This window comes from Hetaerina americana, unplaced genomic scaffold, assembly GCF_022747635.1.
Source record: "Hetaerina americana unplaced genomic scaffold, ioHetAmer1.1.p SCAF_5, whole genome shotgun sequence".
Classification (NCBI taxonomy): domain Eukaryota; kingdom Metazoa; phylum Arthropoda; class Insecta; order Odonata; family Calopterygidae; genus Hetaerina; species Hetaerina americana.
In genome coordinates, this window is record NW_027287095.1 from 24472477 (window position 1) to 24486898 (window position 14422).

Sequence of the window (14422 nt, forward strand, 5' to 3'; positions counted from 1 at the left end):
TTGTAATCTCAAAATTCTACGATGACCACAGGAGAAAAGGCAGTCATTGTAGAATTTAGATAATTTTGATAAGTTTAATTACTCTTTGTTAAAATGTTTAAAACTTTAGCGTGGAATTTTATTATTTACAGTGATACGATATAGCAGTATTTAGTACTGTAAGGTGCAAAAAATTGAGAAGAGGGTAGGCGTGGACTGAATGTTATAGAGATTTATGTGTGGAGGAGAATGTAAAAAGTGAAATGGATGCAATGAAAACAAACAAAGTTCTAAGTATGTATGGTAGAACTAAAAAGGTAGTTTGAAGAAATTCTAAGAACCCAAGAAAAGTTGATGGAGGGAATATAGAGTGGCAATGGTATTTTAAAGACATGCGGTAGGGGATAGAATATTGCGTAGACAAGCTAGAGGCAGGAAAGGAACAGTTATTTTGGATAGATGGGAGGGAGGAAGTTTATGGATTTAAGGATAGGTTATTAATAATGTAGGTTCTAGAGTATTTATTTAGTGTTTTATTAGGGGCTTAGAAATATAACCGAGCTATTGTATCAATAAAAAAGCTACAGGTACCGGTAGATTACTCTTCTTTGATCATGATTTAGTTTTCACTCATTTAATTAATTAGGAAACAGGAGTAAACATGAATTAAGTTATTCCTTGTGCGAAAGATAAATGATTAGTTGTGTCTACTTGTTTGGAGAATATAACCGTCGCTAAAAGAGGTATACATATCACGGGTTACTCCACTAAAATCTTAGTAAAACTATCCTCTATAGATAAGCGACATTATTTGGTTAAAAAATGGATGATGCATATGCATTGCAACTAGTTGTACCTGGATAAACTTTTTGTTGAAGAACATTCGGCGAATATCATTTCCTGTAAACACGATATTCTAATATTCATATATTCAATTATTCGTCTCGATTACAGAATCATTATTTCTCAAGATTTCGTCACGTTTCCCTGATTTTACGTCAAACAATTCCATATAGTGTTCCGCAGACAGTTAAGTAGGTTTGTAATGAAATACCGTTCTTACCATGATTCTTCTTTGCATCATGCGAGTATTATTAGCTGGACAAAAGGAAATAATTTTTAGGAAGTCTTTTTTGAGCTTGCGCTTTTGTTCAACATATCTGGCTCACAAATGACTCGAAACTCTCTGTTCGGAAACATCACCCAAGCTCTTCCCGTGAGACATTGGAGCGTTGAAATCCCTCCGCCTGATCTGCCCGTGCGCCGTGAGTTGTCGCTGAATTGTTTGAGGGGTAAGCTCGGGTGTGCACAGACCGCCTGCTCGACTCGCGGGGCCTCCGCCTCCGGCTGCGTAGGACATCCCGCCCGTCCCCACGTCGAAACATCCTTCAAGATGGGACCGACTCACAGTTCACCCGGGAGCGCGATTTAAGAAGCTGAGGAATGAATAAGAGAAATAACTCTGGGGGCAAGAAACGTGGACATACCCGCGGGGGAGGGAGGAAAAGAGCACGGGAGGAATGCCTGAATTGGAACGTATGGAGCGAAGTGTGGAGAGGGAGTAGCAGAGGAGGAGGAGGCGGAGCGGGTGGTTCGGTGAATCCCAGAGAGAGAGAGAGAGTCTGAGAAGGGGCGAGGAGCAAGAAGTGAAGCCAACAGCAGCAGTGGCGGCAGTAAGCGAAACACGGTGGCATTCAAAGAGAGAAGAGAGGCAATTTAAGGTTCCACAGCGGGTGAGGGAGGAGGATGAGGACTGAGCGGGCGAGGGGGGCTGGTTCACGGGGAGAGAGGGAGAAAAGAGTAGAGAGAGAGAAAGAGAGGGAATGGAGGAGTCGGGGGAGCATTGCTCCACCGACGTTGTGGGGGGTTGTGTGGGATAAAAGAATAGGAAGAATGGCAAAGGGGGAGGGAAAGACTTGGTCCAGCGAGCAGGGGGGGTGGGATGGTGAGGAGGAGTTGGATGCGGGGGGTAGGAGGTGGGTGGGAGGGTGGAGGAGGAAGCGGGGAGGGTGGATGAACAGATGTGGAGGTATAGATGGAGCACGGCGGGAACTTTTAGTGACTCGTGATGGGGGCTGGGGTGACGGCGACGTGGGTGGGTGAGCGGGAAGATAGATAGAGAATCAAGGGGAGTAGGAGGGAGAGAGATTGGGTTGGGCGCGCGGGTGGGGGGGAGAGAGGAAGGGAGGAGGGCGGAGAAAGATTGAAGGATCCCGCGGCGAGCAAGGGCGAAGGTTAGCAGTCCCATTCGGCTACCGGTGTTCCACGCACCGCAAGATGGAGGCAGCTACTGTATTCCAACTTACAAATATCCCTCCGCGTTTGACTCCCGTGACTCTCTCTCTCATCCCCTCTCTTCTTCCACCCTTCTCCTCACCCTGCCCCTTCCATTTAAACCGACCGTCGCCTATCCCTTAAAACCCATTCCAAACTCATTTAATGTTTCATTCTTTTTCTTGTTTTTTCCCAAAGAGCGCGCCCACCTCCCCGTGCCACAGGCAGCCAAACGTCCTTTCATATTTCCTTCACCCGGCCCCAACGTCGACATATGAGTTCCACGGAGATATACCCTATAGATATGCATATGTATGTACGCGGAGCGAGGCCCACAGCCTTCTCCATCCATCAAAGGAGCGAGGGCAACGGCATGGGGGAGGGCGGAGATGGCGGGTGGAGGGGGAGCGTGAGTTGGAGGCGAAGGAAGTGAGGAAGGAGGTGAAAATAGAAGGATATATTGAAAAGGGGGAGGTGTAGTCGGGGAGGTGGTAGTGTGTCGTGCGGGGGGGAGCGGGAGGGAATCGACGGGTTGAGAGGCGCGGGGTTGTTGGAAGGAGGTTTGAGAGGGCGGAGATAAGAAAGAATTTGGAAAGTCTCGAACTCGGCAAAAGACAGAAAAGATGGAGGTGAAAGAAAAAACTTCGGCGTGGCTTGTGTGTTACCTCTGAGATGAAAAAAAAAATTCGGGATTGAAATAAAAGAAGCTGAGAGCAAGAAAGTCGTTAATGGGCGTTTAGGAAATTGCGCTGTTCTCATTCCGTCGGTTTTGAGATTATTTCCAAGGCGAAAAATAATTATTGCTCTCTCAATTACCGCGTAGCAAACTGTTATTTAAATAAACCATACGGTGGGTGTAGTCAGGGCTAAATTGTGTTGGGATTTGGCTTAAGTGCGAGTTTATGTTTTTAATAAGATTTATCGCCCTCTCCCGTGCACCCAATTGTCTTGGGGTAACCTGGACGATATTTCTACTTACTTCGTCCGTGCGCGTGAAACGTGGAGTACCGATCTTAAGATGCTTTCAGTTATTGAGAAACCTTGAGGCAATTCAATGAAAGTTCAAAATAAAGAAAAATTTTTGATCTCATATCGTATAAAATAATGCGCTGGGCTGAATGGAGTGCAAGCATTGAAATGAAGCTTTTTTATAAAAAATATATGAATTTATTGGAGGATTTAATAAAACTGTCTTATAAAATTCCATAACTGTCAGAGGCGTGAAAAATAAGTACTTATTGTTCCGGTTGATTATAATGTGGACAGTGGAGGATTTATGTCCTCACGAAGATTACATCAGTCGAATCCTGGATGCTTGATGCTAATCTTATAGGTTATTTATTCCCGCAATGTTAGGAATTCCTTTGTAAGCTTCTGTAAAGGTTCTGCTATGACATTCCAGTCCAGCAGTCCCATTATTCATTTCGGAATTTTTATCCTCCCCGTTTTCCCCGTGGAAAAAGTTTTATTTAATTCAGCTTCCCTAATTAAGTATCACCTATAATTTGCATGGCACTGATGCCGTTTTTAAGGGTTCGTTTCCTTCTAATGTATTTACCACTTATATTTCTGCGGAATTAGCCAATATAAGTTTATCTACATGAACATAACCGCCATAATCAAATCTATCGTCTCATTACCCTTAGCATAGAATTCGACTTTTGAGTTCCCCTTAGCGTCTGAAATATTGTTTATTAAATATTTATGAATAATTTGGGGATTAATTCTTTTTTACACTGAGAAAATTCGTTCCTGAAAAACAAATAATTCGAGAATAAGAATTCAAAAGCAATCCACCGACAGAAAGCATCTAATTTGTACCATTTGCTTAAATTTTGTAATGAAAATTTTATGTGTAATTTTTAGGAAGTGTGTGAAATTTCAATGTCATCTAAGGTTTCGTGAAATATTTTACCGTTTATAAGGAGACTGATGTAGAAGTACCATCTCGTTAAATATATATATTGGAGCAAGGAGGCTGGCAAAACTTCCACGTCCTTGTGCGTAAAAATATTTAATCAATGCATTAAGAGGCTTGCAGGTACATTTTCATGTTATTCACTTTTAAACGGTTCCTTAGGAGAACTTGACATCGTATGGGTAGGCCATCATTTCTTCCAGACTATTTTCAGTCAAAGATTACTCACTTATTCCTCCTCCCTTCTCAAGTTCCCCGCCTTCGCACCTATCGCTTTCGGTTCGCCTGGGTAGATGGGTACCACACGTAAACACCACCTCACTCCCGGCCCCCAGCTCTCCCATCTTAGCACATTTGCCGCCGCCATTGCCCCCACCCACTCCTTCACCTCCACCCCGTCTTTCCTCTCCCCTGCTTCCGAATCCACCCACGATGCCACACGGGATTCTCCCAGTCCGAACCACCGCCCCCAAGAGGTTGTACGTGCCGTCCATCTCCTTCCTTTCCCCAATCTCTCCCCCACCTTTTCCAGCCATTTCACCCCACCCCCCCTTCCGCTTTCCCGTCCCCACCCACCCACATGACCGTCACCCTTCTCTCTCCCCCGTGTTCCAATGGTTGATATTTCCGAGCCCAATGCCTTTTCTTTATAAGGACAAAGCGAAACTTGACCGCTGCATTACGTATGGCCGCGGGTGCCGGGCCATCCATCTCGCCGCGGCCGCTGCCCTCCCTGCTCCCCGCCCTGCCGCCCACGAGGGACCCGGGGAGGCCTCTCCCTTCTCCGGGGATTGGGTGGCGGGACCAGAGGAATCTCTCCGAGGGATAAATGAATAAAAAATTGATGGCGAACTCGGCAGGGGTATGACATCCATTGTTTGTGGTGCAAAAGGAATTCCCATGTCACTCCCGGCAAGCACGGGCGTTTCGTAAACTTCCCAGGTCGATTTTGACCTTCCCACGCCGTGATGTATCATGCCCAATTTTAGTTATTATGCCAAAGATGCCATCATTTCATCCATAATTTTGACACACGCCAGTGATTAAGCTTTCCGAGCTTTTGTTCGTATTTCTGTACTTGCGTTTTTACCCATCTGAATTATTTACTATACGTACTTGTGAACTCTCTGGCAGGACCAAAAAGAGTGCATGAATTATTCCAGTTATTGTTTTCAAGTTGCCTCAAGGCGCCCAATTGTACCTACGTACTTGAATTCGACGTAAATTGTAGTTGTTTTTCTTTAATTTCACTCGGTGATACGTACCACATCAAAACTCTTCAATTCAAAACTTTTAGAGTCATGCAGCCAGAAAGGCTCACAAACAACTTAAACATTATTCAGTTATTTCACATGCCGTGAATTTAATAATCATTAAGCAACAGCATTACGGTGTAAGAAAGCTCTATCGGAACTTAAAAAGCTCTTATCCGCAATTCCATCCCTTTGAATTCTCCTTAGAAACCGCTGAAATGCGCCGAATGCATCGAGCAGCTAAAACAATGGATCGACCAATCTTCTCCCCTTCACCCTTTCCTTCTCCTCCTCGCCCCACTGCATTTATTTATTCCATTCCTATTGTTGGCGCGTGTGCTTCGACAAGTTGCTTGACGTTCGAATGGAACGTCCCGGGGAGTGCTTCTCTCGATTCGAGTCCAAAGAAGATTAAACCGGTTGCGGGAGAATGCCTCGTTGCATCGCGACCGAGAAACACCAAAACAGAAGACAGAAGTGAATCATTTCAAGTACAAATCCTGTCCTTATCATTTAAGGGTAGAAAATCGAATTGTTTATCGAAAAAAAAATGTTTACCTCCTCTATTTCCACTGACCTTCATGTCAGTATTTTTAGTCGTGTGGCATTAACATAATATTGGCTGGAATTATTGAATCCCTGTGTCTTACCAGGGAGGCAGTTTGGTTCTTGAGCATTTGGAATGACTCACAAACTTATTCATGTTTAATAATTTAATACATCGAAATAAAGACGCTATTTCTTTATCATTGCTACTTTGCGGCATATTTTATGAATGCAACTACTTAAATTGTTTCGATAATGCACTGTGATATTATCAGCACCTCTTGGACCGTCTCCTATATGATTAGAGAATGATTATTAAGGTTTCTGAAGAAGTATAATCTATCATATTCAACTTTCTTATTTCTGTCTTCAAATCGGATCTTAAAACTAAAACGACTGTTCTTTTGAAATCAACACGTCGTTCAATAATTTTCTATGTAGACTACTAAATAGCGATGGCGCATTTATCTTTTTTTACTCTAAACGTCTATTATGTACATGAAATAATGTTATGAAGCTATTGAGTATATCGTTCACATTTACCATACTACAATAAAATATTCATTCCAATCAAAAATCCGCCCGATCACTCATGAATTAATTTATTTTGATTTCCTTTACATTGGACGTTTGTATGCACGATAGTAGAAACTAAATACCTGTATGTTAAATCAAAGCAACATATATTTAGGAATGAAAGATTTAAACTCTATCCCTTTACTTAATCCCATGACGAGTTACGTGGACATAACCGTCGTTTAATCCGCAAAACACAAACTCACTGTCGAGTTCCCTTCCGCAGAGCTGGAACTTAAAATTCAGTAGGCCATAAAAAAAACTCTCACTTTATGAAGCGTAATTTGCCCACGGACACTTCACGCGTAAGATTTTGAAATCCTTTTCAATACCAATCAAGAGAAAAGAATCTCCGCTTGGACCACCCATGTGGAAGACGTTTCAGTTGCTCTCTGGAAGTCGCCGTCCACAAACCATATCACATCAATCTTTTCTGTAGCCTCTTTGTTTAGTGCGGGCCACCCTTCACAGAATGTGATGGACGGTTACCAAGCAGATCCGACGGAAATATTGGTTTAATGGCATGAGCTGATTTCAATCGATTTGAAAGAGTGACGTGGGGAGAAAGAAAAATTCCGGCCTACCTGCCGATTGTGAAGGCCAACTTTTTTTTTTTAAATGCTCCCGTTTGATTCCACGGCGCGGCTGTAGACTAGGCAACTTGCCCAGAACCCCGTCCACCACCAAAACTAAGCTTCCATCGGATACCCGACTGGAAACTAACAGAAAGCCTTCATAAAAAAAAGTACAAGGCGCTTTAGCGATCAAGAAGTTGACTCATGGACACACCCAGACGAACGTAGGCACAAAAATACGCGCACTCACACACACACACACACACAAACACACCCCAGTTCCTCGAACGCTTCTAAGAGAATGAGACAGCTTCTTTTCCTTCACTCTGACCATCTGAGAATGCTCTTGTCATTTATGTCCAGCAGATTCTTTTCGCCTCACTTAGCTTCTCCATTTCCCGTATCATCTTCAGAAGCGCCGCGCAGTCACACAACCTTTGGGCTGTTTACGACCGCCGTCTTCCGTCGCTCGATGCCAACCAATCCCATGGTCCAATCGACAGCTTTATCTCCAACACCGCGAGCCCCTACGGAAAGCTGGTCGGCTTGGAGGAAGGTAAAGCCGAATACAGAGTTATCGACATTCTCTTTCAATCCTTTTCTACAAGTATTTCCATCACTTAGATTCAAACACGAGTATGCCACCGTTCCAAGTTTGTAATTTTGATTCGTTTAGTTAGGTATTTTTCGTTGTACAAAATGATTAAGAGGTGGAAAAGCGTCTAATTTATCTTAATTATCATTACATCGCCTATGTATCCTGACTTCTTTTTCAGAAATAAAATTATCTTAAGTATGTCCTTGACAGTTAATGCCATTGACTCTCCTATTTGAAAATAATTTAACACGATTTAAATGGTTAATATTTACCTGGACGGGAAAGCTTACAGGGAGGAAAGCGAGATGAATTTCACGGAGGCAGGAGAATTGAACTTCTTATCTCTTTGCATATGATCTATGGGTCACGACAGTGACGAGGGGAATTCAAATAAAAAGGTGGTAGATTCATCGCTTAAGCCGGCGATGGGCCACCGGTCGCCCGTTCTCCCAGAGTTGTTGCCGTGACCTTGTGAGCAAAGGGAATGCATATTCTTATTGATTTCAAAGTCTTTCCATGCAACACTTTCTGTTAGTTTTATCCATGAACCTCATATTCTTCCTAGCTTTATTTTTGCTCGTTTTTTCACCAGTTGGATTTTTTAGCCAATTCGTTGAAGTGAACATTCACTTCAAAATCAAAAACTCTAGTCATGTCATAAAATTTCTTTCATAGCAGCCATTGGTGCGACCGGAGCGCGTTCCTAATTTTCGTAAAAATACTTCATATCACTTTACGAGCATCATGAAGGTTAAGCAACTCTGTGAAATGAATAATTAAACATGCATACTCTATGACGTACTTTTTCTGTTTCCCGTTTAACCTATAGAACTTCTTAGCGAAACTGGTTCTCGCCGTACTTTATATACTTCAGACACTATGTATTATGAGTGATATAACACCCGAAAATTTGTTGCTTTTTCAAGGGTACTTAACTTATCTGCAAATAAACAAATACGCATTCAAAATTTTTAAGGATAAATTAATTTGTCCTGCATTTTATGTTTTGAAACAAAGAGGTTTAATTGTTTCCATTGTAGATTTTGGACAATATATCAATCCAGTGGTAAAGTATTATTTCGAGTTTGGATTAGGGAATACAAATTCAAGTATCATTCGTATTTTTTCTAGACTTAGTCCTGTTTCGTACATTTAATGTTTTAACATGGATTTTTTGCCTCATATACGAGTAAATATAGGTTGCTAAGACGGTACTCAACATGAAATTATTTGTCTCAGCTAGGATTTCACACTCCAAAGAGTTACGAGTTCGTATAAACTACTTCGCTTCATACACATTTTTTAAAGGAATTGAAAATGATATCTTAATTGTGGGAGAAAGAAAAAAACAGTATCCTTTATCTCTGACTTACTGAATCATAAGTTATTCTCCGTCTCACTTGCGGAAAATGACGCATTAAGTAATGTTAATTGCTCTAACTTTTAACGATTCCTGGATAAATCTAATAAAATTCATCATAAAATAGCATTATGGAATAAGGTCGTATTAATAATTAGAAAGCAAAACTGTACTTTTCATATCTATTGGGTATATTAAAAATAATTTAGAAATTGACCATTAATTTTACACCATGCATTCAACGAAGGTATCAACGATTCGGCGTGAAGAATGTGTAGTTTTTCCTCTGTAGTAAATGTAATTCAAACGTCGATCACTGGGTTGAATGTAAATAATAATTTCGTAATAATGAAGAAGTTCAATATTTTATTTATACATATTAAATTCGCATTTTTAAGGGAAACGATATTGCCAGCGGGTAAAATTTCAGGAGAAGATTTTCCTTGAAATTAGAAGGGGGATTGAAAGGAGTTGAGGAATGGTGGTGAGAATTTAGGATTGTAAGTAAAGTTCCTCGGATAGGAGGGGTGTTACCTTTTTCAGCAGATAAATTTTGTCAGGAGCCCCAAGTGAATATTAAATAATAATAGTAAATATTCAGAAAGACTTGGACACGAAAAATCTGGGCGAGAGGGAAGAAGAAATGCCTACACCCCAACCTCCTGTGTAAATGATCGTGTTAGACGCTTGCAAGTACCTATGGAGCTGATTTGTTCCATTAATATCACCGTGTGCTAATTTCATTAACTTGGTTATAATTTAATAAAATCACTTACAGGACTCGACATGAGTACAAAATTCGTATTTCAAGGGCTGCGAAACACCTATTCCCCGTAATTTCTTTCAACTATCGGCGAGTACTTATTTATTAAACATTCTCGTGATTTCAAAGCATAATTAGCTGATGTATCCTTGTAGAAAATAACTATAATTAGTTATTACTTTAATTTTTTAATGTTAATAGACATTAGGGAGAAATGTTGATCGACGGTACTCCTTGAACTTCGTAAAAGATTAAATTCATAACAAACTGACTTCATATATTTGCACTGTTTTTCGAAATAAAGTTTTTTTTCAATTTAACTTCATTTTTAACTTGAAGGAATATATCCTAAAAATCATATTATACATGTGTTTTACACCACGTGGATATATCAATTTCCCCTTTGAATGGAAATTAAATAAGGCACCGGTAGAAGTTCGTCTAATATAGTTTCTTCTTAATAAAAAGAATTATCAAGCATTCATTTTCAAAATTAATACGTTTTACTTTCAATTCAAGGATCAATTACGGACACGGGACTAATAAAGCTAAGAAACTCGAGATTCTTAGACTTGCAAACGAACACAACGAAACCCCTAATCACAGTTGAATCTTATAGTTAGTCCATGTCACTGATTTAGTATTGTCTCGTATCGGTATGCAACATCCATCCCTGGAGGGATCCAATCTTTCCTACTCCTCCCTGGCGTTCCTTAGCGTGGCCGAGTTTTTTCTCATTTAGTTGACATCTTGGCCGGCAGAGGGAACCCGAGTTCACTCGTGAAAGGGACCTGCATAATTACCTTTCGCGCAGCCCCCACTCCACCCATCATAATCCGCCTCGCTATGCGTCGAGTTCTGAAATATATTACTTGGCTGAAGCTGGAGGGAAATTGCTTTGCGTCCAATAATTCAACAAATATTCCTTGTATTTGAAGATAAATGTTCGAAGGTCACCAATTCCATCACCATTTTTCATTCAATCCTCATGAATTTAAATTTATGTGTAAACAAGTAATACGGGCGTCCATAGTTACTTCCATATGCTTCGATAATTTGAGCACTCTAAATTTGAGTAAACTATTTTCCTGTGGAAGCGGAAAAATGGCAATTTTCAATTTGTGAATTTCATTTACTGGTAGTCGAGACCTATAATGCCAATTAGTTAAGTGGCTGAAGTAATACTGAAATTAATTTATCCAGTGTCGCATAAAACATCAAAAATTGTTATCCGTTTTCTGGTGAAATAATATGATTCATTTATATATTGTTAGAATTGTTATAGAATTATCAACTCTTTCCCCTGCATAATTCTGATATTTTCTTGTAACCAAAAGTAGTGTGCCATTGCTCATGTTCGAGCTATAACTTTTAGAATGGAGTCTAAAAAAATATAGCCTATTGAATGGCTACGTTTCAGCCGCCCAAAAACCATCCCGAAAGTTAGAATGAGTATCATTTGCGAAAACATGTTGACATATTTTGCAAACGGATATTAATGTCTATCATGAAAATCACTAACATCTTTTAAACACGTCCAATTCAACCGAAAGAATTAAACAACCCCTGTAATTGTACCGTATATTAACCCCACATTAATTTCACGTGTACTCATTTATTCCTACTAATATGATATTTTCTCACCGCTCATTAACATATACTTGCATGTCGTTGCCCTTTCAAAATTCCTGAATTTTTCTGGTCTGAATTGTATTAATTATAAGATTATTAACGATTTGAGTGAGAAGAGTTTAGAAAAAAACCATCAACTTTAATCTCTTCATCCAAATGACTCAGAAATGCAAGTATTCATTTACAATGAGACTACAAATGTAATTAGTTTTTTCATACTCTGAGCCTAGCATTGGTTCTGGGAAGCATTTATAGAAGTATGATCCTCATTGTTAAAATTCATATCATCATTCACAGTTATTTACAATGAATTTACTTGCCCTCGATCGATTTCTCTAAGGTGCCGGAAATTGTACACGGCAGAGAAATTTTACCTCGAAAGAGCGCCGAAGCTCTTCGAAACATTTCACCGTCATGCAAGCGACAGAGTTTCAAGAACACTACTCCGCCACCCGAGAGAAATCGAACGGGTGATCCCCACGCTTATCCCCCGGGAGATAACAGAATACAATATCTAGAGTATGTTTCTTGTTTCAGGGCGGGATAAAAAGTGGATTTGCACTCTGGGGTGAGAAGGAAGGGGTTGCAGAGAAGCAGGCGACCGGGAGAGAGAACGATTCGATTCGCAGCGGTAGGAGGATGAGGGGGCAGCGGTCGCGGCGGCGGTCGCTTACATAAATCGGGGGCGCGTCTTCGTGTGCGAGAAAGCGGGCGGAGCCGCTTGCTGTTTGCGCATCCGATAACGAACAATCCCACCCAATATGATCCCCTTCGGCCGAACCCGCCTCCAGTACACCCAACCACACTCTTCCGCCTCTCCAACCTCCCCTTCCTCGCCCTGGACGTAACTCCTTTCATCTCCGGAGCCGGTGCAAGAAATCCTGATTACTCGCGGGAGACGCGTCTAACATCTTGACTCGGCAAGTCGCCGCGAAGGATCTTGGAATGAATCGTTGGCTTAGCAGGCATTCGAAGATGCCGGTTGAAATTTCATTTGCTGGCTACGTGACTCCATTCCATTTAGCAGTACTCATTCAGGGTTAAGAAAGAAAACATATAAATAACAGATTATTTCTGAATCGACTGTGAATAACTAGCATAGTCATTCGTAAAACCTTTCAGGATACCAGCTTATAAGTTTTAACATTATCCAAAGGTTTGATTTCAGATGTATCTAGGACGGTTTTCATGACCTTATCAACAAGTACTTGTATTATGCCTACGTAATCAATTGCGCAGGGAGTTTTTGACAAACGTATCCGAAAACGTAGAGAATGTACGAATAAATATTTAGAGTTGGCTTCGTATTCACTGTGCTTATTGGATTTCTAAATGTGTGTTATTAATTATATGTATGATAATTAATATATAATTTCTATATATATATATATATATATATATATATATATATATATATATATATATATATATACATATACATACATATATTTGGACACGGAGAATATACCAGTGTACCTACCGTTGCAACTCATCAAAATAGTCATTAAATATTAAAGGAAATATTTTATTCTCCATGATTCGTATAATGGAAAGTATAATAATATTTTTGGGTTGGCAATTGTGTTTTTAATTATTTTGTGTGGCCTAAAAGGATGTGCACCACTTCACATCTAATAAAGTTAGTTTTGCCCAAATTATTCCTATCGTTCTTTTCCTTGAATTTTTATGTATTCATTTTCCTCCCGGTATTTTTTAGTCCTCAGCTCTCTGTGAATTCACCGAAGAACTCCCCCAACGCCCTTTCCTCTCGGTATTCTTCTCGTCTCCTCAGTGAGTATATTTCGCTTCTGTCCTTTCCATTCCAATCGTTTGGGGGCTCAGTGGAAGGCAAGAGACAGCCCTTGAGAAGGCGCAATAGCGTGACGCCTGACAGTTGAAGGCGACATCGTTTGAGGAACCGCCGTTCGCTTCATGTTCGCATTAGGGATTGATATAGATTTCACTTATTTTTTCCCTCTCCCTTTGATCTACCTCCACCGAAATAGAATCCGCTTCGGGACATTTTGCATAAATTTTGATGGTCTCTGTTTGTTATGCCGTGTTGTCATGGAACCGTATTGAATGAACAAGGAATCGCTGAGGTCCGGCATCAAGCAGGGAGCGATGTAATCAGTGGAAAGTCTAAGCATTCTCAGTAATTTATGGGAGCGCTATTGCTAAAGGTCAAGAACTAATTTTGTACCTCGTGCAACAAGCACGCGTCGCTCTAGGGTTCAGCTTCCTGTCATCCATTATTGTATTTATGGAATTTGCATGCCTTTCACTCTTGCCAATTTGTCTACTGTCGTGATCCGCCAGTGGGGAATGGCTTAATTAGTAACTGGAATCCCCTTACTTCGCATTAATATTGATTGCAATCAGATTTTGCATGGTGAATATAATTTATAATATTTTTAGTTAAGTTTTGATTGAATTGTAATAAATTGCAAGATTTAGAATATTTTATTGCAATCATATCAGCCTCAAAATTTTCGTAGTTCATTTTACCTCACTCATTATTGATTTGAATTTTATTAAATCAGTATTAATCAGTTCTCTATGATGAGTTTCCTGTTTTGACACAGTATGACTGATATTGGCCAAATCAAATGAATAACAATTGAAATGCAGTGCATTTATAGCATGCACTAAAGTGGTATAACTAATCAACTGAAGATGGCATAGGAAAAAGTAATGACTCAAAATTTACTATTATTTAACCATAATTGAAGATTTTTTGTTTACCCAAAATATTAGAATTATATATATATATATATGAGTTTTTTTATATTAAAAATATCTTTTGCAAATAAGAACTTTTGCTCATTTTGTTTGAAGAAACTACTTTAAGTCGCTTTTCTCTCATGCGTGAAATCAAGGACAAATGTCCCTCAGGTTTGCCGAGCACGGCCTAAGCAGAGAAGAACGGCTGCCATGAAATTTTGGCG